This window comes from Pleurodeles waltl, chromosome 10 (assembly GCF_031143425.1).
Source record: "Pleurodeles waltl isolate 20211129_DDA chromosome 10, aPleWal1.hap1.20221129, whole genome shotgun sequence".
Lineage (NCBI taxonomy): Eukaryota > Metazoa > Chordata > Amphibia > Caudata > Salamandridae > Pleurodeles > Pleurodeles waltl.
The window spans coordinates 469,220,829-469,244,972 of NC_090449.1; positions in this window are offsets into that span (position 1 = coordinate 469,220,829).

Here is a 24,144-nt window from a genome sequence, read left to right on the forward strand (position 1 = left end):
TTATTGCCATGCAGGATCTCACTTCTGGGACCGGGTGTTTGATTTTATCTGGTCCCTGTTTGGGATTTGCATTAAGCGTGACTTCACGTCACTCATCCATGGTTTCCAAGATCCCACTTCATACTCCTATTCTATATCTAAAGTTGCTCTATGCCTGTCTCAACAGACTTTGCACCCTTCTACATGTTATCTATCAATGATCACCTTTTTTACTTCCACAACACCTTTTCACCACAATGTCTTTTATCCGTGGTTTATATGGACAAGACTACCCGCAGTACGGTCATGCCATATATTGTTATGTCATCTACTGCTCTTGCTTTTCTGTTTTCATGATTTACCTTAAAACATCTTTTGTGATTACGTATGTATTCTTTATGGAAGACTGACATACTGCAACTGTTCACAACATTATGTGATGTGTACTGCTGTATCATAACTGTCTTTTTGTTTACCAAAAAACGAATAAAGATTGTTGGGTTAAAAAAAAAAAATCTGCAGTTTAGGGTGCTCATTATGGATTATATGGCAAATACAGCAAATCCATAACTATGCGAAAAAATCGGTAGCATTTCATAATTCCAGTGGCCGTGACTAGGTGAAAGTCTTCCACATTTTAATGTTTAGAATTTTAAAGACACCTTACCATATCTAATTTGATCTGTGCTGCATGATTGACATGGCACATATTTTCAAAAGTTAGGATGTGCATGGGCTCTTAAGAGCCAGAGCTGATCCTTGGCCCAGCTGTCTCTTAATTTGTTGGCTCACCCACCTCTACCTTGCACCATAGTCAGGGCCACTGGAATTATGTTGCAGGAGAGGGACAAAGTAGTTACAGATTTAGTAACTTTTGAGCCATTCGAGCTACAAACGATCTTTGGGCTAAAATCAGCAGATTATACATACAGCAGTTTATGGATTATGTAGCATGTGGCAACCCCATAGTAATGCGGAAAAGGCCACTGGCACAAATTTGCATATTTTCAGTGGCCATGACATTAGTACAAGAGTGTGAACATTCTGTCAAGTATAGGTTTTGTACTGGAAGGGGTTTTTCCAGCACAAAAAAATAATTTAAGACTTTTCCCACTGTATGCATGCTGTAGTTTGAAAAATATGGAGACTTTTAAGTGTTGCTCCATTGTTACGCCTTATTTGAGGGGAAGTAATATTTTGGCTCAAATCCCCTGTCTATAATATTAGGAGATGAGGATTAGCCTCAAAACCTATGGCTGGTTTTATGGAAACACCCATGTACCACCCATGATACACTCCTTTGATGCAAAGTAGCACAAAGTAGGGTATACTGCTACTTTGTGTTACTCGGGACAACTTTCCAACACAAATTATGATTTCCTTTGGAAAGTAAATCTGACCACATCACAGTGTGATGGATTTCCGTCACTTTTGTTATGCAAACTCAGCACTAAGGGTTAGTAAATCTGGACCAGAATCTCTAAACAAGTACTTATCACTATTATTAGGACTATTTGTGTTGTTTCTGCAAGCTAATGTAGGGTTACTAAATGATCAATGCAGAGCAAATGTTGGGCCCAGATGTGAGAGAGGCCCTATCTTCTCTGCACATGCTGCAGTTTATTTAATATGAGACACACATAAGGTGATGGGAGGAATGCTTGTAATAAGTGTAACCACTAGCAAGCATTTTGGGTAGCATTCCAATCCATGGTTCTTTTGCCTATCATGCTACCCCAGTTTGGACCCAGCCATATGCAAGTCAGTCTTGGCCCTGTTCCAGTAGCAGCAATCCAGCTGAACTGCCAGATCAGATCCTCACTGAACCAGAACACAAGCAAGACTGGTTCCACCCTCATTTTTGCAAGAATGTGTGTGCACTGTCTCCCTGGGTATAGCTCTGTGTGGTCTCTTCCTCTGGGAGAGTCAGTGCCACAGAGAGTGAAACTGAGAATTGAGTGTAAAGAGAAAAGGAGACATGTATGGAAACTATGGAAGTCAGATAGAAAAATCAAAAAGTGAATAAGCAAAAATTGAGAGAACAAAATAAAAATTTGTGAAATGTAGAAATGAGAGGAAAGGGGAGGGAAAGAAAGAACTAAAGGACGATAAAACAGCAGAAAAAGGAAATGTAGACCAAGAGGTGACAAACAAGGAGGTCCGAGACAAGGAGAGAAACAAGAAAAGTGAGAGAGAAGCATAGTCAAGATATCCATTTCATAGAGTAAGAGTGGAATGAGAGAGAACAGGTAGATTAGGAGTTTGTGGGTGACAGAAGGGTAGGACATAGAGAGGAGACTGGATAAGGATAAGGAAGAAGTGGATCAGGGAAGGAAAAGTGGGGAGGGTAAGGAGGAGCAAGAAGAGAACAAAATACTGAAAAGGTGAGGAACAAGATAAGGAAAAACAAAAGAGATTGAGTGGAAGTTTATAGAGATAAGAAAAGGTGCTAGGAGATAAGAGTGGCATGCATGGAGAAAGCAAATAGAGAGGAATTATACGTAGAATGAATAGGGCATAACATGCAGTGGCACCTATGCCCAGGAGTGCAAGAAGCTAACTGCACCCTTGTAGTGGGTGTTTCTTAATAGCAACCCAGAGGCAAGGGGGCAATTTTCTGGTATGCATTAGGGCCCCTGGCACCCTAACTATGCCACTACCTTTGGTAGCTTGCACTCTGTACATGCCTGCATATTAAGTTTTTGCTTGTCTTCTGCACACCCAGCCTTAGCTGCAGTAGTGAAAATAGTATGTTTATTGCTGCACATAGTGGAAACAAATCAGAGGGAACATTAGCAGGGGGTAAGACCACCTCCTCACACATCACTCGAGTTGAACACAGGCAGAGATTTGCCCTCAAAGGGGTTTGGCTTTGAAACAAGAAGCCTGTCAGGAGGCTTCTAGTCCGCCACTGCCTGAAGATCCTGACTGGCACCCACCAAGCTCCTGGCATGTACCGAAGCCATGCCCTTGGTCTCCGATCACCATTTTGGCACTGGCTTTAAAGATGCCCTCGAGGTCATCTTTGGACTAGAGATCTTCAGAGGTGAAATCTACCTTTGTGCCAGCTGCACAAAGATCACCTTCAGCAACAAAACACTCAGCACCCAAGGTGGCATCCTCCACTTCTTTCGAGGTTCAAGATTAGCACATCCTCCAATGCCTTCAGGATGAGCTTGACACTCAGCAGCAACGTATCCTCGTCCAGGCACAGACTGGTCATATCTATGCTCAGCCTTCTCCAAAGGCTGAAGGCTCCATTCGTCCCAAAAGGAAGCTGAACTCAGTGGACATACCACAGCGCTACTACAGAGGCACTAGTCCACCACCTCCTCTGCCTTGACTACCTCCACCTTGCCTTTCTCCTACTCCTCCTTTTCCTTCTTCTTCACCTCCCCTTGCACCCCCTTACCCTCAATGCTTGTGGACCATTCCTCTTACTCTCCACAGGGAGTCACCACATTCTGGTTTGGAGGAGACAGTGCAGGATCTCCTCATCATCCTTATGACATGCCTTCAGACCCATACCCTGGGGATATAGATCCTGACCTATATCCCGCAAAGACTTCCCCGCCTGACAACACCACTTCCTACAATGAGGTCCTCCACAGGGCACCACATACCATAGGGTCGAGATACATAAGCTACTGGAGGATGATGATTTCTTGCTAGAGATGCTCTCTTCCACCCAGCGTTCCATGCAGTACCTCCCCGTGCTTAAAGGAGTGCATAAGCCTACTTTTGACATCTTTGGGAAGCCTGTAAATGCCAGGGTTATTGCCCCCAGGTGGCTAAGGAAACTGTCCCTCATTAGGGAACCACTCCTACCAGACTCCTTTGTTGTCTGTGCCGCCCGCAAGCATGCCAACGCCCAGGAAATGGTTGACGCACCACCTCCAGGCAGGGAAAGTAAGAAGATATACGCAGCAGGTATGCGCGTTACTGCCCAGTCTGCAACACATTGGCGCACTGTCAACTCTGTTAGTTTGCTTTCCTGATATGACAGAGTGCACTGGGATAAGATGGAGGAGGTGGCTCTTCAGCACCTCCCAGGCCAGTACAAAAAGATGGGACAAGAACTTGTGGCAGAGGGCAAACTCATCTCCCACACCAATATAAGGTGTGCTCTCGATGCTGATGACACAGCAGGCCGTAAGATGAATTCTTCTAACATTCTTCGTGGACACTCCTGGCTGGGTGTTGCTAGCTACAAGCTGGAAGTCCAGCACACCTACTAAACCTAACTTTTGATGGGGAACACCTCTTTGGACTGCAGGTTGACCAGATGTTTGAAAAGATAAAAAAGGACACTGATACCGGAAAGGCCACAGTAGCACGGCAAACACCTTTGACCCAAGGTTCTTTTTGTCAGTCTCAGTACAGCGGAGATTCCAAGACCACCTGTCCCTAGGCATCCACCTGTTTTAAAAGACTAAGGGGCATATTTATAAACTTTATGCGCCGAATGTGCGTCCAAAATTTGGACGCACAGACGGCGCAAACCGTGCACCATATTTAAACTTTGACGCCCGAGCCCGTGAATGCCAAAATCCCGCTGTGTGCTTCATTTTCTGGATGGGGGCAACCGCCTTGCGTTAATGACATGCAAGGTAGGCGTTCCCGTCCAAAAAATGACTTAAACGCCCATGCGCTTTATTTATGCTACCTCGCAAAAATGACGCACAGCCGGGAGGCGGAGTCAGAAATTGACGCACAACCTGATTTTTTAAAAAAAATAACGCCTGGGTCAGGGCAGGCGTTAAAATGGGGCAAACACACCACTACTTAAGGAAAACACACAGAAGCAGCAGCAGAGGTCCAAAAGGAAGACATGGAGGTGCTTTTCATCCAGGATAGATGCAGACGCAGAGTTCAGAACCAACAACAGCAGCTTCCACAACCCCAGCAGGGACCCCAAAGGCAACGCAGAAGGCAGGAGAGGATATTCCGCACCAGGACAACCCTTCTGGGACTCCGCCAACAAGACATCATTCAGAGGTAAAGGCTTAACTGGCAAGCCATTCAGCAGCTGCTACGCAACATTGAGCCACAGTTGGCACCCAGCTTGCAGACACCCCGCACCATCCCACCAGAAACCAAGCTGCTAGCTGTACTACACATGTTAGCAAGTGGCTCCTTTCAAACCACTGGCGCCCTGGTTGCTGGGATCTCACAGCCATCATTCTCTGCCTTCCTACCCAAGGTATTGGATGCCATCATTTCACTCACATCCCGCCACATCAACTTCCCCACCACACAGCAGAGGCAGGAGGAGACAAAACAGGGGTTTTACCAAATGAATGGCTTCCCACACATCCTTGGTGCCACTGACTGCACACATGTACGCATTGTGCCACCTGCTGCAACCGAACATCTATACCGCAACAGGAAGCATACACACTCCATTAATGTGCAGGCCATTGTCGATCACCGGGGTTTGATCACCAACATCGTGGAAAAGTATCCTGGGAGTGTACATGATTCATTCATCTTCCGTCACTGCACCATCAATCAACACTTCCAGGATGGACGATGTGGAAATGGCCTACTTGTTGGTAAGTACAGAAACCTACTTATATACACACTGCACAGCAACCCTCTAGGACACACAACACATACACCACGACATCGACACGTGGACAGGAACACACTGAGGTTGTGACACCGCTAGGCATGTTTGATATCCTCACCCAATGGGAGACACACCTAGGGACAAATGACAGTTCCAAATAACAACAGATGCCACTCCACAGACACAAGGGAACAATTTAAAACAACACAATGACAAACACATGGCACCAACGCGCAGTACATTTGGGAGGAATAATCTTTCAATATCACATCAATAACACTCAATCCAACACCCTTCAAACCAATACGTACTGTGTAAGGGGTGTGTAATGTGTTTTGCTGCAGGTCAAACACCATGACACACATAGCATGATGATGACTACCATGAAGGTCACGTGCAATCATCGAGGCTGTACCAATATCTCACATCACTCCTGCTGTCACATTGCCCACTACCAATAAGCAAGTGGACTGTGCGAAGAACACATATTGATGGGACAATATTGAAAGTGCACATTCCTACACATATGCATTGCGACAACTTAACACACACACAACAGATGTACTGGCATACGGATCTTCTGAAACTCTAAATGACAACCTCACAACCAAGTTAGCCATCTGAACTAGAACATGTTCAGTAGTATAGCTACACGTTACAACCTGAGTCGACTTGGCAAGGGCAGAGAAATAGGTCTGCAGTGAACTTGTCACACATGTGAAATTAGTGCATAGTCAATTGTTAACACATCAGTGCTCACAACGTACGGAGATGTTTTGCACATTGTCACCTTGCAAAATCTAAGGGTCTCACTGATGGATTAATAAATCTATTGCATATGTCAAATTGTATGGGATGTTCAGGGTACATAGATGCAACCTTGTTACCACCACTGTCGAATTGATTCTGTGAATGGCAGTATCATCTCACCACCAGTTAAGACACAGGGACACCTATTTCACAAGTCACAATGCAAGGGAGTACACACTGTACTGCAACTCTACAAAAATACTGTTGACATCCGGTCAACAGCCAAACACCTGTCCAGATAAGGAAACAACCGAATGCTGATGGTACATCCTAGAAGCGTAGGAATCCACACAATAACACAAACACCAATGAGTCACAGACAACACAAGAGAACAACTGCCATGCAAAGTGATATTTATGGTGCAAGCTACATCAACATGTTCTCACTCATTTTCTCTTTCAGCTGATCAGGGGTATGGGATCCAGCCATGGATCTTGACCCCATTTGCAAACCCAAGCACTGCAGCAGAGAGTGCCTATAATGAGGCACATATGAGGACACGCACCATAGTCTAGAGGACCTTTGGCATCCTGAAGTCAAGATTCAGGTGCCTCAACATCACCGAAGGCAGCCTCCTATACTCACCTGAAATGGTGTGCAAAATAATTTTGACCTGTGCTATCCTGCACAACATATGTGTAAGAAGGAACATTCCCCTATATGAACCCGACCCACAAATGCCTGAAGAGGAGGAAGAGGAGGATGCTGTCCATCAACATGAGGGGGACCATCCAAACACAGCTGCAGGATTGCGTCAGAGACAGCATATTGCCCAAAATTTCTTTTAACTCTACTCACCCATCACCACTCTCTTACCATATGTAAATAAACACCTATACTAATCACTATATCATGGTGTGGATAATCATTTTTGCATAACATTATCTCTAACTATCAGAATCAGAGTGTAGCCTCATGGAGCATTGCTGAAATAATGATTAGGACACAGAACATTCCTAAACTAGTTTGATGCGTAGGAATGTACAGCCACATTCACTCACACAGTAAATGACATATATCCTGTACATTTCACATTTGAAGCACAATAGCAGAGGACCACACCTATTTCACACATACATGTTGGCAACATGGTTTATCGCAGCATATGGCACACAACTAAGACACCATCAGTCAATAAGGTAAAAAAATGCCTCATATATGAGGCAGTGGATGTGCTATTGCATTGGTTACAGAAATGTATGACCAGACCCTTGACAGCAGTAAGTCGTACATCACCTATCTTTGCAAGGACTATGTGTGACTAGATTTCCATATAAGCAGCAAATTCATAGCACAAGTGCCCCAGGTATGACTAGCATTGCTCACGTGACATCCCCTGCACATGGCAGCCCATGTCCCAAGTCCTGACACACCCATGTTCCCGGTCTCAACCCACCCTTCTTCAGAGGTCCCTGGAATGGTAATATGTGTCCCCAGATAATCCCTCCTCTACACACTCCCAGACTCACAATGTAAATCCAGTGTGCTTCCCTCTTTAGCATGGTATGCCATAGTCACTGTACTTCTGTCTGCATGGACGTCAGGTTAAATAATGCACTGGCTTGTAGTCTCCAAGACCTGTTATCACCTGTACCTTGCTTCCCATGTGAAAGGTACTGTTGGCCCTTTGAACTTGAATCTCACCTACAGGACTTGTGAGAGACTGATGCTGCACACACCTGTGAGCACCTCCATGGAGACCAGCCATTTGAACATGCACTGCCCTTGCAGCTGCTTGGTACAGCATAGAAGCAGCCATTTCATCTATAACACTGTTATGCCTTGCTGTATAAATCAGCTGTGTAACACAGCCCTTGCGTTAATGTTTTACATTCCAACACACAGGACAAACACACTTTTCTGTTTCCACTGTCTTGTTCCTCCTTTGACCACTGTCAGTCTGACCACTGTGTATTTACCTTCTGAAATGTTTGGATCCTGATTGACCCTGCATCCTGTTAGCCTGACTGGCTCCTGTCTTTGCGTTACCCTAAAGGTTCCTTTGGCCTACATTTGTATCATAGTTGCTTTCCCAACCCTCATATTCCTCCTGGGGTATTGTGTCAGGTGGGCCTACAACACATACTCAAATACATTGTATTGCATAATCAGTTTATTTATTGTACCATGTGGGGGAACTTGTCTCCAAATAGCCGAAGCATGCATGAGTGACAAATTGTGACAGTGTACCATGGCTGTATGCATGGATTGGGTATGGTGTCTCCAGCACAACAATCAACATCAGATAATGTGCATGAAATGTCTACACATGTTAGGACCCAGACAGTCCACACGCTGATTCACATTGTTCCCATCATATTGATGGGGCTTGTGTGGTGAATAGCTGTGAGAGTAATCAGCACAGAGGCACTGATGTTCCCAGATGCTGTGGGAATTTTAGAGGCCAACCTGTTTACAAATGTTGTGAGGAAACCTGCCGGTATAAGAATCCTGAGACATTAACTTTGTCAGCACACCAAGGTTGGCCTGTTGACAGTCTCATAACACGTCTGCAGTGACAGGGTTGGACCATCCCCATGTGTGTTCTCAAATCCTCATTGGCTTTCCTTCTATTGATCTGCGAAGGATACTTTGTAGATACAGGAAATAGCTCCACAGAGTCATGACTAGACCTGCACGTAACTGCGACAACATAGACCCCAATAATTATACAGGCTAAACATTGGCACACACACATGAACCAGACACCTCTGTGCATTTTACCACTGGAAATATGTGAACACATGGTGCTTGGTCTGCTGGTCCTCCACTGCCACAGGAGAGACATGGCTCTGTTATATGACTCCAACTGTGGCGTAACATTACAATTGTGTATTATATTTGGGACTCCCTGTCACAAACAAAGTACCCACATAGTATGATCCCATGCCTGACTCATGGTGGGTTAACAAACAAGTGTCTATGAAGTACTATCCAACATTCCAGAACATGTGATGGCTAAGTTTGGGAACATTGACATGAACAACCATCTGCTATCTATCCAGTGCATGCTTTGTCATTGGTGGTGTTTATGTTCCAAAAAACCTAGGAAGTGCACACAGCAGTTGTTGCTATGTGTATGACTAACACATGTCCTCTCTGATTTCCACACTGACTTGCATCTGAGGGTTGGACACATTGACTCTACATTCATACAAGGATGGTCACACAGTGGGAAAACAACAATAGTAGTAGCCAAATCACACACACTGACCCATAGGCATTGAGTTATTGTAGTGAGTTGTGTCGCCTTGCTATCCTCTCTTGATGCAAAACATGCCCAAACTAGGTAATACATAATTGTATCCCACACGTTTGGCCATCTATTGCGTCAGTGAAGAGTGCAAATCCGGTACAACAAGTAGAGGATCATGGTCCACAGTAGTATGATCTGTCACATGTGCCCATACACCGTAATGCACAATGTGGGTGCAATCAGCCTATCTCTGTATTGTCACAACTGTCATGTCCCATTCAAAATGAGAAATGACCCAAACGCTGTTAATGACAGAAATTTTTACGCATATGCGTAAAAAAAGACGCATATGCATCGAAATATGACGCACAATGACCTGAAACATCTATTGGCTCTGAGCGGTAATTCCCACACTGTCCTCCCGGAAATTGGTTAAGCATAAAACATATTTAACAATATGGATGCGGGGTTATTTCTTATCATGTGCGTAAAAAAAAATGATACACAGACTGTAAGCATCATAATATTTTGACGCATAACAAGAAAAATGCACCACATTTGAGGCAGGAAGTGATGTAATAGGATATCCTGTTTACAGATTTGGTACAGTGGGTGTACTTTCACTTTCACTTTGCAGTCTGTGATATTTCCTGACAGTGTGGCTGTGTATAGACTTGTCTCTTTGTGCATTTTGTGATTTTGTCTCCAGTGTGGTCTTTAAATTGTCTTTTTGTGTATAATAACTGTCTGTGGTATCCTGTCTGAGTGTTTTTGTGGTCATTTGTGTTGTCAACATTTGTCTTTGTTGTGTTGGGAGTCTGTTGTGGGTAGTGGTAGTTTGGGTATAGTTGGGCTGTGTTCGTAGTTATTTTGCATTTTCCTGTCCTACTTTCCCTCTATTCTCCTTTGTATCCCTTTATCCCCTCTTGATTTTTGGTGCAATAATGTTGGGTAGGCCTCGTCTTGGCAGGATGGGAGAGGAGGAGCTGGGTGGGTTTATTTGGCTGGTGTGCCATTTCCTACCACTGATAGAGGCAGGTGGTCGTGTGATACAAGGCTATCACACAGAGGCAAGGAGGTTCCGGTGGGCAAAGGTTTTGTACCATCTGCAGAGAATATACAACACACCACAAAATGACCACCAGCTGAAGCACTGCTGGGCTGACCTTGTTGCCAAGGAGCAAGACCTGCTGGACCACCTGGGGATTGTGATTGGTGGCCCTGTTGGTGAGTACAAATCAGAGTAATGTGCACGTTTAAATGCTCTGTAGTGACAATAGCTGATTTTTTCATATTCTGCTGGCAATGTTTTCGAACATGTGGAATGCTAGTGAAACATACAGGGCCATATTTCTACTTTGTTAGCACCGCAATTGCGACCTGTTTTGAAGCAATAGCGGCACAAACTTACAAAATACAATTGTATTTTGTAAGTTTGTGCCGCCTTTGTGTCAAACAGCAACACAAATGCGGTGCAAAATATGTATAGATATGGGCCTCAGTTGCCTGTGAGGTATACAAATTTCCTACACATTACCGTCATTTGTTGATGCAACAGCTAGACTAACTTTTTAAACACAACAGGAGCCTGAAAATTAGTGCTGGCTTCACGTCAATTCATGATGGCAATGTGGCTCAAACATATGTTTCATGTTTCATGTGTGGTCGGTGAGTGTATCAGGAAACATATCTTTGAAATCCAGAACTTTTCCAGAAATATTGTGTACCTCAATTGTTTTCGGATACATGTCTGAACTGTATTCTGACACATACGTAACAAGTTATAGCTTATCTCAGGTAACATCTTAGACTGATATTTTGAGTTTGTAATGCCACATTTAAATTAGGGATGGCTGGCAAAAGGTATGCACACTGGTTCATATCTCTATGGTTAGTGCAACTCACCATAGCTGTGGCACATCAAATGAAGAAAATGATAAAAATTGAGGGCTAACAGCTGTCCCTGGCCCTCTGTACATTGTACCTGTGTGTCTAAAATTGATCTAAGTCAGAATGTCTGGGTGACTGGTATAGCAGTCCTCACGGAAAGTGGCTTTGGATGTCTCTCATGGATACACATGATGAGAGGAATACACTCCATGATTTTGTCTGCTCACTAATGAAGGAGCATGTTTGCCACCATATGATAGTTAGGGCCAGTGCATGTGTGCGGATATGTGTGTATCACTCACTGGAGCCCCCGAGTCTGTACATGTTTGCAGTATTATGTAGGATGCAGTATCATCATGTCTGAGAGGCTTTACTTTCTAAGTTAATATTACACATAGTATTTGTATTTTGAAGTGTTGTACAGTGCACAGACATTGAGCACATTTCTCCCTTCCATGCCTTACAGGTGGACCTGCACCCTACACTATTGGAGAGGTGGCTCGATTTGCAGACCCAGACATCTCCAGTAAGTGTTGATATTTCTGTTCTGTGTTGTGTTTGCTGATGATGTGTGATTGACTCCTGTGTATTGGACACATAGCAAGGTGTGATGCGCTGGTCAATCATCTGTTTTGTTCCTTGAGTGGAGTATCATTTTATCACCATCTTTGAGTTGGCCAATCCTTTATCATATTGTCATATTTAGGATTCTAGGTCAGTCCTGTAGGCCCGGCAATGTGAATAGGAATGAGTTATGTGGATAAAACATCAACTCAGAAACTGTAGCAGTGGACCATATTAGTTAATTAGTCAGCCAGTCAGACCCTGATTCTCCCAGAATAGGGATGCCAAAGTCTTACCCACAGACTTCAGCTTCCCTATTCACTAATCAACATGTTTGACTGTATGTTTAACTTCCTAGCAGCATGTAGCTCCACATGTTGTGCTACGAGTATGAGGCACTTGAGTACAATGGCCTAGGTGTGCATGCAGCTCATGGCCAGAGGTGTGCTTGCATCTATCAGTTTGTTGTAAGTCATGGCTTACTGGTAGGAAATGATGTAGACAATGGTCTGCATTTCCAAAGATAAGTGTTGGTGGGATTGTCCAAGGTGTGGGTGTATCCTATCTGGAGTTCCTCCTTACCTGTGGTGTGCTGGCCAAACCCATGTACAGCTTTCCAGAGCTTCCTGGATGTCCTTGTTGTTAAAAATTATTAGTTGCTTGTCCACCCCACCCCCCCCGTAGGGTTGTGAATAGTGTACCTATGACTGATGATCCAAGTTTGGTACACAGACATGTAAATCAGTAAATCACTTGTCCAAACCTAGGATACCCACTCATGATTAGCACATGCATTCTATACTGGCAATTCCATTTACAACTCACAGATCTTGTGGCCCTAGATTGCCATCCAGAACATAGAAATGTGTTGGCCTGTCAGTGGTGGAGGATATGCAGCATGATTTTTCCTGACAACTGGCAGAACAAAGATGCCAAAGTCATTCCAGTTGTTACCCATCTTGTAGGGTTTGGATGCGCTATTTGATGATAGAACATGTGTAGGCTGGCTTGCCATGTACTTACTCAGGGACTATCTGTATGATGATATGGGCTGTTACAGGTACATTAGATGTACTGTCTGATTTACTTCTTGAGCCATTTCACACAATGCAGTACCTAATGTTTGGTTTTCTATTTGTCTTAACAGCTACCAATATGACTCCCATCCAGCTTTGAGAGTTTCAGCGCAGAGCAATGTGTTACCGCCATATTCTGGATGTGGAGTCTGGGTACCGCAATATGGCAAGACGATATCACCATGAAAGAGCCTCCGGAGTGTGGAGGGCATTTGCCCAATGGGGCCCTTCCTTGTCCACCACAGCCACCACCACCAGCAACACCACTATCACCCAGGTGGCACCCACAGTAGCTGGGACCTTTGCTGGACCATCTACAGCAACAGCTCCAGGACCAGTCACAGCACCACCTGCACCTCAGCCTACGGACATGGCACTGACAAGTGCCCATACTTCATCCACTGGCACCCAGACCACCCTTGCTGCAGCCATAGACCCTGCAGCTTTTGCAAAGGAACTTGGACCGTGTCCTACGGAAAATGACCAGACTGCAGCAGGAGGTGGCACAAGTTAACCTGAGGGTGCGGGCCATCAAAAAGACCCTGAGAAGGGCCATCTTGTAGGCTTATACTCAGACATGAGTCCCTCCCCTCCCTCCACTTTCCTGGCTCTTTAACTTAGTGGGTTTAGGGGGCTTAGTGTTAGGTTAGTATAGGCTGTTAGTTTAGTTAGTAGTAGTGGGTGGGGGGTGGGGGCTTCATACTTTTTTCAACTGTTTTTTATTATGTGTGTTGGGCAATGATGGGGTTTTGGGGTTTTAAAAAAATGAAAAAAAATACAAAAAGAAAAAATTACAAAAAAATATATATTTGTTTAGTATTAGATAGTATGTGTTTAGGTTAGTATCTGTTGTCCTCCAAGTGTCCCGTCTTATAAGGGGGGTGGTGGGTTGATGTTTAGATCGTTTCGTTAAATGTGCTAAGTAAGTTTATCTTAGGTTAGTTAGGGACAGTTGTGGGTAATGTGTAGTTAGAGTAGATTAGGTTAGGTTAGATGTTTCTCCTGGTTTTAGCTTCTGTTTTTACTGTTTAATAAATAATCTTGGTAACCCTTTACAGTATGTGTCAAATGCTTGTAGATCAGGGCCTTGCCATGAGTGAAAAGTGTCTCTTTTGTATTAGCTTTTGTGTCCCGTGCTGCAACCATATCCCAACTGAGCTGTTACATGGGCAGCTACACCAAAGCTACTTAGCTAAGATTCGGCCATCCATTGCAGTATGGTATACATAACTCACACATATCATTTGTTACAATGTTCAGCACAGTTACTTATTTGTATGGAAACTCATACACATCCCTTCATGCTGTTTGGTGTGTGTTAGGTAAAAATTTGCCAATATGTCACATACGTAAGTTTTGACTTTCAGTAACAATCGAATGCACTATTTTCTGGCTTAGACTTCCCTTGAGGAGGCGTTATTCTGTACAACACAGCATTTTGGTGTATAGTTTATATTTTCCTCAGAAATAACCCTCAGGGAGGGCAGATGATGGTACAATCCAGGCCACTGTGCATAGTTATCAGCCAAGATTCGTTCAGGTCAGGTTTATAGACAATCACTGATCCTTGACCTGAGGTTAACATCACTGATGGCCATCACGGTTGATGTGTCACAATACACAGAGACAAAGTTGTTGTGTAAGTGCTATTTATTTAAAAGTGCTGTAGTGCCATATGTAAATTGTCCATGATTGTGTGTCCATTAGTGTGACATCTTCCATTGTGATCCTACACAAGTGCAAAAGGACATGTCATTGGACATGCTGGGGTGAAGTGTCAGACAGTGCAGAGGGACAGGGTTTGCCAATCAGTTAGTGAGAGACAATCACAGGGCAGGTTGACAAGATAAACAGTAGGTTGAATAACAGTGCTTGAATACAGTTGTTGCAAGACTGGCATGTTACAAAGCACAGGAACTTGGTAATAAGTGGCCATGTGGCAGGGACTAGTGCTATTGGGTACTCTTACGGATGAAGGTGATCTGATCCACGTCTTCATCCTCTGATGTGTGTGTAGTCTCCTCTGCCCTTGGTGGTGGTGGTTGTGAAGGGGCAACACACACCTCAGTGGTTGAAGACGTGGAGTCAGACATCCCGGTAGCTGCTAACTGTGGGGTCTTAAGGGCAGTAATGCAGCAAAGAGGAGCTGCTGGTTCTTAAGAATAACAGCCACATCATGGTGGTAGGCAGCCAGGTTGGCCCTGAGGGGTTCAATATTGCATTTGTGCACGCGTTGACAGGATTGTTGTTGTAGGTGTTGGGTCAACTCTATTACAGCTGTGCTGATTTTCTTCAACCTTTTTTCAACTTCCTGCAAGACTGTTGTTCGCCCTTGCATAGCTGCTGCCTGTTCTTCAGTTGACATCATGCACGAACGCACCCCCTCTAGACTGGCTGCCATAGTTTGCATCTCCACCCGCACCTCCTTGGCAAGCTCCTGCTGTACTCCAACTACAGTTCGCTCAAAGCTGGTGCCAGGGTTGTCAGACTCCTCAGCTGTGTAGGAGCTGGAGGGTCGTACAATGGGGGTGGTGGGTGGGTCCTCTGTGATGGCTGCTGTATCTGTGCTCCTCCTTGTGACTGAAGGTGGGGTCTGGAGGGTTCCAAGGACATCTTGGAGGGTCTGCTGGCTGATGTTTGTCATCTCGTCATCCATGTCATCCGGGAAGTCCAGGACAGGCATATCCGCAGGAGAGCCATCGTCCTCTGCAATGAGATACGGTATAATTAGTGTGTCTGTGTTGTGGGCTTTGTAATGTGACATGCCTGCCTTCCGATCATTTTAACATTGTGATCTTGGTTCCTGTTCATTGCTCCTGTCTTTCATATTACCATTCTCCCAGGCCTATGCCCCACCTGCATGCCACATGTGTTGTGGTCAGTTTGTGGACTTGTCAGCATCACATCCTCTAGGCGTTGGTTCAGGCCAAATTGTGAATTGCCACCTTCTTGTCCTACTCAACCCTCAGTCTACTTCCATTCTCATGGTGAGGCCTTTCACTGACTGTGGGTGCTCAGATGGCACAAGCACCACACTTAGCAATCTGGACCTACCCCAGTCTCTGATCTTTCACATCCACCTATATGTAGTTGTGATGTAGCATATACTATGTCTAGCTTTGTTATGGCACAATATGGATGTCAGCATTGGTAATGTGTACTGCTGATGTTGGGGAATGTGTGGTACATTGGATTGCACTGATAGTCGTAGCAGTGTTCTATTTCCTCCTCTGACTGTGCAGGTGTATTTCTGTAACCAGTTACATGTGTCCTCCCCCTCAATGCTGTTGTCTGAGCAGTATGACATTTGGGATGTTGCATGGTGCCATTGGAGCTATTGTGACCCAGGCACAGGGTGGACCCTGACATATGCAGCATGGGTATTACATTAGTGCTGTGTACCTCCTAATGTTAATGACAATGGCTGGTGTTTGTAGCAACTCTGTACAATCACATTTGACTGGATTGGAACATTTGTCTTGATTTCAGGGGATTGATAACGTTGTCATCCTGAACCCTCTAATTTGGGTGTGTTTGATCCATGGGGACGTTACTGCCATTAGCTACTTGACCTACACACACAGCAGAGGTGGTAGTGGCAACTGTTGTCAATGTTACATTCCACTTGCAGGTATGGCCAGAGGTTGTTAATTGGGCCCTAGTTACTGTAGGGAGAATACTGGCTGACGTGGGACAGACTGCCAGTTTTATGTTGTACCCTGCCCTCATGGTCTGGCTTTACCTTTGCAACATCCTTGGCATGGCAGCATACCCCCATGCAAAGGTTGTTGGTGTTGTGTAGTAGTGTGCCCAGGTTTCCTCTGAACGGGCCATGCCCCCTTGCCGTGCCCCTTTACCCATTCCACTCCCTGAATATCATAACTTACATGCATTGTGTAGTAGGTAAGTCCACCCCCCTTGCTTACAGTTAACATTTGTGCATTTTAATTCCCCATGCGACTTACCCTGCATGTGCGTTGTCTCCTGGTAGTTTGCGCTGTCCTGTCCTTGAATCCCTGTGACGATCTCCTCCGGGATGACGGCTGCAACCATCTTCTCCATGTGGTCCAGGGCCTCCTGGTGTGCTGGACTCCCACCTCTAGTCTGCAGTGCTGCCTTCCTGTTCCTGGGCATCTTTTCCTTGGTCCTGCGCTTGCAGTCATGCCAGCGTTTCTTGCACTCGATGACTGTTCTGCGTACTTCTGCCACACTGTTGATCTTGTCAACAATTTGTTGTCATATTGCCTCTCTCCTACTGACTGGCAACTTTGAGGTGACAAACAGTTGATGCTGGTGTAACGTCACCTCTTTAACCAGAATTTCCTGCTCCTCTGCACTGAAGCAACACTTTCTTTTCTTCTTCTCCCTGTCCTGGGTCTTGTGTGGGTCCTCCTGGCTGGTTCCTGGTCTGTTGTCATCTTCCTGGGGTCTGTGCAAGCATCTGGGATCCATTTTGGCTCTCCTATGCACATTTTGCAGTGTTTGCTGCGCTTTTTGACGCAATTGCGTAAAAAAATGGGACATATCCGGTTTAAGTCGTCCTAAACTGGTTCACAGTCATTTTCGCAACGTTAACGTTGTTTTCCTTGACGATGTGACGCAGTGGTTTGTGTAAAAAAAAAAGACTCACACCTGTTGTTTGTGCCGCCGTGCGTCAAAGTATAAATTTGACGCCCGCACGGTGCAAAGAAATGACGTTAGTCGGCTGTAATATGTTTGACGCAAAACTGCGTTGGCGCAGTTTTGCGTCAAAAAGTAAAAATATGGGCCTAAATAACAAAGGAGACCTCTCCCTAGGGCTACTTCAGAGAAGGTTACATGGGCAATAACTCTAGGGGCAGAGGTGAGGTCACCAACTGGGCACCCGAGCAAAGCAAAGCAGTGACTTGCTTGTGCTTCCCCCAAAGATATAAAACTTTTTGGGGGAAGACTACAGGGGTTTCTGCCACAGTGAATGGAAATCACCTCAGACAAATGAGTCTTCAACATCAAAAGCAAGGGTTACTGTTTGGACCTCACAAACACACCACCAAACATCCCTCCCTGCAAACACACCGTCTTCCCAGAACATCAGTGTAGGAGGCTGGCCTGGTTTGTAGTGGGTACCAAAGGTTCTTACATCATATACCAGGTCCAGGTATCCCTTATTAGTTAAATGTAGTCAGTGTCTAGACGCCAGGCTGTCTAGAGGTAGCTGTAGGCAGAGCATACAAGGCTGAACTAGGAGACATGCAAAGCTCTTCCAATACCACTGTAGTCACACAGTACTCACACACATGAAAGACAATACTCAGTGTTACAAAAATAAAGGTTCTTTATTTTAGTCACACAATGCCAAAAATACTTTGGAGACTATACTCCATAATGAGGTAAGTAAATTATACAATATATACACTAGTAACCAAAAACAGGAAAGTAAATAGCCATAAAATAGTGCAAACAGTGAAAATCACAATGTGTTGCAATGGGCCTATGGGGGAACACAAACCATATACTACAGTAGTGGAATGCGAAAGTTGGTTTCCCACCTACGCATGTGTAGTGTGTAGAGGGGCGCTGGGAGTGTAAGAAAACACCAAAGGTAAGTAAATTACCCCACCCCAGAGCCCAGGAAAACAGGAGTAAAACACAGAAAGTTTTCTAAAACACTCTAGAAGTTGTGATAGAAGATAATGCAAGAACCAGAAGAGACTGCAAGACACCAACAATGGAATCCTAGAACTGAAGACCTGTGGAAGAAGAGGACCAAGTCCAAGAAGCACCGAAGAGTCCAGGGAGAACAGGAGCCCCTGCTAATCCGGAAGAAGGTGCAAAAGAAGAACCACCGGTCAGAAGACAAAGTCAGTATTGCACCCAAGAAGACAGATGCGGGTTCCTGGTTCGTGCAGAAGATATCCCACGCCAGATGGATGAATGCAGTATGGTTTGCATCGCTGGATTCCGCCAACAAGCCTTGGCTCACGCAAAACATGCGGTTGGCGAAACATAGCGCTGCCTAGGACAAGGTGGGACCTGGTGGCCTCTACCCAGGAGGGGGAGACAGAGGGGGCTCTCAGCAACTCAGCCTTCAGAGGAACAGGCAGCATGCACAGGAGTCCCACAGCAGGGGGACAAAGGAGGTGCAAATGGAGGCCCATGCAGCACGACACAAAGAGTTCCCACGCCGCCGGAGAACCACTCAGGAAGCTGTGTGTTGCAGGATGGAGTGCTGGGGGCCTAAGATGTGCTGTGCACAAAGAACTTCTTGGAAGGATGCACAGAAGCCTTGGCAACTGCAAGTCACACAGTGCACAGGGGCATTGTCTTGTATGGGGAGGCAAGCTCTTACCTCCACCATAGTTGGACAGCTGGATGTCACTTTAGTCCACCACCCGTATTGCTAGATCCATGCCTGTCACCTGGAGAGGGGACCCAAGCCACCGGTCGTTGCTGCAGAGAGGTGCCTGCCGAAGCAAGTAAGTGACTCCGTCACTCTACAGGAGATTCCTTTGGTTCTTTCTGGTGCAGACTGAAGACAGGCAGTCCTCGGAGGATGCATGACCTGGAAACTGTTGCAGTTGCTGGCACGTGCTGAAGTTACATTGTTGCAGAAGTAGTCTTTGCTTCTTTGTTGCAGTTTTGTAGAGTTCCTGGAGCAGTCAGCGGTTGATCCATCGGTAGAAGATGAAGTAAAGGATGCATAGGATTCCTGCTGAAGACTTCCAATCTGAATCTGAAGAAACACCCAGAGGAGAGACCCTAAATAGCCCTGAGGGGGGATTGGTCACCTAACCAGGTAAGCACCTATCAGGAGGGGTCTCTGACGTCACCTGCTGCCACTGGCCACTTAGATGCTTCCAGAGTGCCCCACCACCTTGGAATCCAAATTGGCAAAACCCAGGGACACTCTGGAGGAGCTCTGGGCACCACCCCTGGGGTGGTGATGGACAGGGGAGTGGTCACTCCCCTTTCCTTTGTCCAGTTTCGGGCCAGAGCAGGGACTCGGGGGGTCTCTGAACTGGTGTAGACTGGATTATGCAAGGAGGGCACCATCTGTGCCCTTCAAAGCATTTCCAGAGGCTCTGGGAGGATACCTCTCCCATGCCTGTAACACCTATTTCCAAAGGGGGAGGGTGTAACAACCCTCTCCTAAAGGAAATGCAATGTTCTTCCTTCCTGGGATTGAGCTGCTCAAGTCCCAGGAGGCTAGAAGCGTTTCTGTGAGGTGGCAGCAGCCAGGGCTGCAGTGGGATGGCAGTACTAGGGGTCCACTGTGGAGCCCCCAGAGTGCATGTGATTGTGCAACCAATACTGGAATCAGTATTGGGGTAAAATGCCCAATTGTTAGACACCTTACTTGGCCATACTCGGAGTTATCATTGTGAAGCTGTACATAGGTATTGACCTATGTGCAGTGCACACTTAAAATGGCGTCCTGGCGCTCACGAAGTCCGAGAAAATGGTCCTGGACAACGTGGGGGCACCTCTGCTAGTGCAGGGGTGCCCTCACACACAGGTACTTTGAACCCAGCCTTCAGAGTTGGAAGACCTGATATATAGGTGACTTATAAGTGACCTGGTGCAGTGAAAATGGCTGTGAAATAGTGCATGCACTATTTTACACAGGCTGCAATGGCAGTCCTGTAGGAGCCTTTGTATGGGCTCTTTCTGGGTGGCAAAAGAAATGCTGCAGCCCATAAGGATCCCCTGGAACCCCAATGCCCTGGGTACCTAGGTACCATATACTAGTGGCTTATAAGGGGGGACCAGTATGCCAATTTGGAGTGAAATACTGAGTCACCAGTATGTAGTGACAAATTTAGGAACAGAGAGAGCATGAGCATTGAGGTTGTGATTAGCAGGACTCCAGTGGCAATTTAGAAAACAGTGAAACACACTGACAACCAGGCCATAAACCATAAGCACTGGGGTCATGACTAGCAGGATCCCAGTGACACAGTCAAAACACACTGACATCAGGCAGAAATTGGGGGTAACATGCCAAAAAGAGGGTACTTTCCTACAACCAGTGTCTCCTTCAACAGGAAATGGAAGCACCTATTTGCAAAAGTCATGTTACTCCACCACCACAGCAAGGGATTGTAGTCCCTGTACCTTCTCATTCCCAAAAAGGAAAGGTCCTTCGCACCGATACTCGATCACCGGTCTCCCAACAAATACATTCTGTCAGAGCACATTCATATGATGACACTCCTGGATGTCAAGACAGCAAGGTGACTTAATGACCACCCCAACATGAAAGATGCCTACTTCCACATCCTGATCCACCCTGCACATCGCTGGTTCCTCCACTTTGTAATAAGTGGCCAGCATTATCAATTTAAAATGCTGCCCTTTGGCGTTGCCACGGCCCCCAGGGTGTTCACAAAGTGTCTTGCTGTGGTAGTGGCTCATCTCAGGAGGAACAACGTCCACGTTTTCCCTTACTTAGACAACTGGCTGATTTAGAGCGCAACCGAATAGCTGTCCTTGGCTCACACACAGGCCACCACAGATCTCCTATATGGTCTATCATTTACCATCAATACCACTAAGTCCCACTTCTAGCATCTTCAAATCCAGCGCCTCCTTGGGGGCAGCACTCATCTCTGTCATTGGGAAAGCATACCCCTGCACTGAAAGGGTGCATGCTTTCCAATCGCTGTTTCCCCTTTTTCAGCCAGGTCATCATGGAACAGTCAAGATGGTCATGTGCCTTCTCAGCATGATGGCCTCTTGTATTGCCATAGTTCCCCATGAAAAGTTACACATGCACCAGTTGCAGGAGTGCCTAGTTGCACTGTGGTCACAATCACAGGGTCACCAGGAGGATCTAATATTGATCTGGGGCCACGCTCGTTGCTCTCTGCAGTGGTGAAACAGCAACAACCAGTTACAAGGCTGGCCTTTTAGTGACCTAGTCCCCCAGGTAACAATGGCAATGGAAGCTTTCCTCACAGGGTGGGAGGCGAACTTACAAGATTTGACCCTTTAAAGAATGTGAACACCCCATCAACATGGTCTCCACATCACCTACCTTAAGCTTCTGGCCATCCTGCTAACCTGTCATATCCAACAGAAGATAGTCCTCATTGCGCATGACCACCATGTTCTACTTACAGAAGCAGGGCGGCACTCACTCTCCACTGCTGTCTGCTGTAGCCCAGAACATTTGGAGGGGGGCACTCCATTATGTAGTCTCTCTTCTGGAAGTGTACCTCCAGGAAGCCGGCGATTCTGCAGATGCAGCAACTCCACCCATAAGTCGTACTCCTGTACTTCTATCGGTGGGGGTTCCCCAAAGTAGGCCTCTTTGTCATTGCCGAAAACACAAAATGGCCAATCTTGGTCTCCAGGAACCCACACCCACAGTCCTTGGGCAATGCACTATGGATGAACAGGTCACAGATATTTGCCTGTGCTTTTCTGCCTCTCCCACTTCTTTTGTTCATGGTTCAGAAGCTTCAGCTCACATTCCTCACTCTCATCCTGGTGCCCCTCACACCTGGGTCAGTTAGCCCTGGTTCATCACCCTCTTCGATCTTTCCCTAGTGCCTCATGAGAAGCTGCCCAGCAGACCAGACCTTCTCACGCAGCTCCGTGGCACGCTTAGGTATCAGAACCCCAAGCAACGAAACCTTGTGATTTGTCACCTGAGGTCTTAGAATTTTGCTACCTCAACCTACCGCCAGAGGGTATGACCATCCTGAAGGATGGAGACTTTTAAACGTGATGCGAGCTTGCTATTCAGTCAAATGGAAAAGATTTGTGCACTACTATATTCATAGACACATAAACTCTCTCCAGTCAACAGTTCAAGATATTGCCTGTTACTTGCTTAATTTCCAACAATCTGGCCTCGCTTACACATCCATTAGACTTCATTTAGTGGCAGTTGCTGCTTACCTTCCAGACAGGGAATACATATCACTGTTCAGAGTTCCTGTTATTGAAGCTTTTATTGAAGGAGTTAGAAGTCATTCCACCCAGGGTGCCTCCTGCCCCCGTCTGGGACCTCAAGATAGCCCTCATCAGACCTATGGAAATTCCTTCTGAACCACTTCATTAATGCCCTCTACAATTCTGTTCCTGGAAGATATCTATCTTAGTGTCATTTAGAGCCCTTAGATGTTTGAGTGGGCTACAGTTGAAAAACCCTTCTTTCAAGTTTACAATGATAGGCTAGTCCTTAGGACAATTCCCAAATTTCTTCCTAAGGTGGTCTCTTCTTTCCACCTCAAACAAACTATTGAACTCCCAGTGTTTTTCCTTCATCCAGACTCTGTGGCAGAGATGGCTGTTCACACAATAGATGTTAAAAGAACCCTGATGTATTACATTCACAAGACAAAACCCTTCTGTAAGACACAGCAGCTCTTGGTCTCCTTTCCAAACCGCACAAGGGTCATGCTCTCTCTAAAGCAGGAATAACACGTTAGTTGGTCAAATTCATCCTCATCTGTTATGCCAAAGCTAAAAGACATTTGCTTATCCCTCCAGGGCCCACTTAACCTGTTAAAAAAAGAGGCCTCTGTGGCCTTCTTTGGTAACATTCTAATGGCTGAGACTTGCAAAGCAGCTACCTGGTATACTCCACATACTTTCACTAAGTATTACTTGCATTACTGTCTGAATGTCTTAGCTCACCAACAAGTTAACTTTGGACAGGCTATCTTAATCGTATTCAATATCTTCTGCCCACCGTATAGGGCAGGACTGCTTTACAGTCTATGCAGAGCATCTGTATCTACAACTACACATGCCACAAACTGAAAACTTTACTTGACCTGTAAGCATCTGTTCGTGGTATGTAGTGCTGTAGATTCACATGTACCCACCCTCCTCCCCAAAAGCCTTTGGATGTTTCAGATACTTTTTCTTCTTATTTCATTGCATGATCCTCTTCTGTATCTCTATGCTCCACTTCCATCCCCACGCACATGCAGGAAAAACAATCTGACAATGGAACTGATACACATGAGCATTACCAGCAATAGGTGGTCACTATACATCCTGACTCAAAGACCATTTCAAAGAAAACCAAGTTGCATATGTCTGAGCCCAACACTAGATTACA